The following is a 3,137-nucleotide window of genomic DNA, read 5'->3' as shown; positions in this document are numbered from 1 at the left end:
AGGTGACTCTTTTCTTTGCCCAGCTGTGAGGTGGTGACATGCTATACATGCAGAAACCATTAATTAATCCACCCATTCTTCCCATATTTCCCAAGTGCAGGCCCTGGGCTGGGACAAAGAAGACCCTGCATAGCTGGGGGAGCTCCCTGGCAGCCAGGGTGAAGTGATCCTTGGAGAGATGGGCCATGGCGGGAGGGCCGTATGGGATGAGAACTGGTTCTGGGTGGGAGCTGAGTGGGGTACAGGTTAGGAGAAGGCTCCTCCTGTACAGAGTCAAGGCCAAAGGGAATTTGAGGACTGGAGGGAGTGAGGATGCTGGGATCCCTCCCCCTCCCTGTTGGACCCTGGGATTTCCAGGATTTGGGGTCCCTAGCTGCCAGGGCCTATGTGTGCTGGAAAAATAACCATGTCGAGGGGACAGGCTGAGGGGGTGGTGGATGTGCCCAGATGATGTCCTGGAGCCTCAGGAGAAGCAGTGCCAGGTTGGGGGAGGGTATGGGGGAGAGCCTGAGAGATGGGCAGGTGCCACTGACAGGTCCTGAATCACTGGCTGCTGGGACAGGAGCTGGGCACAGGTGTTGCCTCTCAGATGAGCCCATGAAGGCAGAAGGCTGAGGGGCTGGCAGGGCTCCCCTCACAGCCAGGTGAAATCTGGGGGTTCAGAGAAGGTCTGGGGCTCATAGAGGACTGAGTTCAGTGTGGGAGTTACAGTTTCAGTGAGTCTGAGGTCCTTGGGGGCTCTATCTGGGGACGGGGCTGGGACTCAGGGGCAGAGGGCTTAATGATAATTCAGAGCTGGCCTCCAGTCAGGGCTGTCAGTGGGACTAGTGCAGGCTGAGCCCGGGCCTCTATGGCCTCCATATAGAAGCCCCTATGTCCAGAGGAGGGTGCCCACCTCGGCTGTCCCTCACTGGACACTGGATTGCTTGCGTTTGTGGCCCCCCATCGGCCACAGGAGAGCTCCTTTCCCGAGCTCCTCAGGCTGTGTGTTCGGGGCCCTGGCTCAGCTCTTCCTCTGGGGGCCTCAGTTTCCCTCCCTGTCTCACATAGTGCGAGCTCCCCCTGGAGTCCCTGCAGATCTCACCCCGTCAGGGCTCACCACGTGCTGCTCCAAGCACAGAGCCCAGGCCAACATCTCCCTGGGACTGGGGCTGGGGGAACCTGATGGGAGCTCCCTCCCCAAGGGTTCAGTGGGGTCCTGAGCTTGTGCATCCTCCTGGGGCCTGGCTTCTCTGGGCTGGGGAGGCTGCTCTTGGGGAGAGCCCATGCTCCACCTGCAGCTGGGGCCCTTGAGGCCGCTCCAGACTCACTATGGCGGCAGGACCAGAGGAGCCATTAGCTGATCAGAGCCATCTTAAGTCGCAGGGAGGAGTGTTTGAAGTGTCCTAATCCTGGCCCCTCAGGTACCCACGTGGTCCCAGGACTCCCTTGACCCCATGAACACCCCCAGTGGCTCCCTCCTAGGCGATGCCAGCCTGGCTGAGGGTGTCTCTCAGTAGATCCCTGGTGTAGAGGGGAAGTCCCTGGAAGTTGGCCAATCATCAGTGGGGGACAGAGAGGAGCAGGAGGCACAAATCAAGGTCCAGGCCACTTTCAGGGAAGGAAGTTTATTATTGCTTTTGTGGGATTGGCTGCCGCGGTTCCCAGAGGCGAATCACAGCTGCATTTTCTGGAGGAGCAGGGGACAGTATTAGGCCTCTGGGACCTGCCACCTTGTGGGGCAGCATGAGGCTCTGCAGGTTCGGGTGGCCTGGGGAGGGGGCGTGCATGGCACAGCAGGCAGCCCCCGGCCCAGACAAGCCACCCTGGTCTCTGCCCCAGGACCCAGCCCCACTTGGCACTTCACCACCCCCCATGGTGAATGGCCGCGGTGGCACCTGCTCTCAGCTGCGGGCCTTGCACTCTAGGCGCACAGCTCCCTCTTGGGGGAAGGTGTGTCCTGGGCGGGGACCTAGGTGTGTGCTGAAGCCCAGGGACAGCTGGATGGAACTCCTGACTGTGACCTTCACCGCGCCCAACTCAGGTCAGTGGCCTTGAGCGCTCAGCCAGCGCTTCTCCAAAGAGAGGGAGGGGTGCGAGAGTGGGCGTGGCCGAGCCCCGGGGCCAATGAGCGAGGGCGTGGGCGGGGCAGGGCGTGGGCGGGGCGTGGCCCACCTGGTTGACCCAGTCCGTGTTGACGGACACGCGGGTGTAGACCGTGGACTTCTTATGGGTGTTGCAGCCCTCTCGGTAGCAGAAGCTGACGATGCCATGCACCTCCCAGGCACCGTTCTCCGCCTGGCAGTTCAGCGGGCCGCCCGAGTCCCCCTGCAAGAGACCCCCAGCAGGCATCAGTCCCCAGGCCTCCCCCAGGGACAGGCTGGGGACTGAGCAGTGGCTGGGGCGGGCATGTGCTGAGCTGTCAGCCTCAGTACCCACTGTTGGCCTCAGCCTGCTCCTGGTGAGGGAGGCACAGAAGTGTGGCGTGGGGCTGCCTTGGCCTGGTTCTGGGAGTCCTGGGGCATCAGAATAGCCCTTGGTTGGCTGTGTGATCTCGGGATGATGTCAGCCCTCTCTGTGCCCTGCTTTCCTGGCTGTTCAGGTCTGCATGGCTAAGCCTCTGGGAGCTGCCCAGAGAACCGCTGGGGCCTGGAGCCCTGCTGGAGCCTGGGCAGGACAGGAGGGTGGGAGTGGGGAGAGGGCGGGGGTCAGGAGCAGGACAGTCCCTGGTTGTCTCAGAAGTTTTGTGGTTCTCAGACTCCCTAACGCCCCAGCCAGCCTGGACTGACGCAGCTGGTGGCAGGGCCATGCACAGAGACTTCAGTGAAGCCTGTTCTGTGGCCCTTTGACTCATGTAGTCCCCACAGCAAGGCTGGGGAGTGTTTGCCACAGCGCTTTCCACCAGAGGGAAGGCTGAGGTCCAGAGAGGTTCACCAGTCTGCCCCAGGTCACAGAGCTCCTAAGTGGTGCACAGGGAATTGATGCAGCTGCTGATGCTCAGCTCTCCTCCTGTCCCCCTGTGCTGGGGGAGTGGTGACAGGTTTCCCCTGAGCCTACCAGGCCCAGGCAGGGTCAGTCTCCTGCCAGGAGAGATGTGCTCTGCCCCACCCTCCAGTGTCCCCAGTGGTGTGGCAGCGTGGAGCAGGGCCTGTGTGGGG

General features: G+C 62.0%; 1 long non-coding RNA gene across 1 annotated transcript; it reads right to left on the bottom strand.

The window, feature by feature from the left end:
• Positions 1–1,591: 1,591 nt before the first annotated feature.
• LOC125614900 lies at positions 1,592–3,131 on the bottom strand. Its single transcript, XR_007345473.1, has 2 exons — positions 2,155–3,131; positions 1,592–1,669 (listed from the first exon to the last, which is right to left on the bottom strand). It is a non-coding gene; the product is annotated as an uncharacterized LOC125614900 (long non-coding RNA).
• Positions 3,132–3,137: the final 6 nt, after the last annotated feature.

This window comes from Marmota marmota, unplaced genomic scaffold (genome assembly GCF_001458135.2).
Source record: "Marmota marmota marmota unplaced genomic scaffold, marMar, whole genome shotgun sequence".
Classification (NCBI taxonomy): Eukaryota; Metazoa; Chordata; class Mammalia; order Rodentia; family Sciuridae; genus Marmota; species Marmota marmota.
Note: the sequence above shows the minus strand (reverse complement) of the source record. Positions and strands in the feature narration are given on the sequence as shown.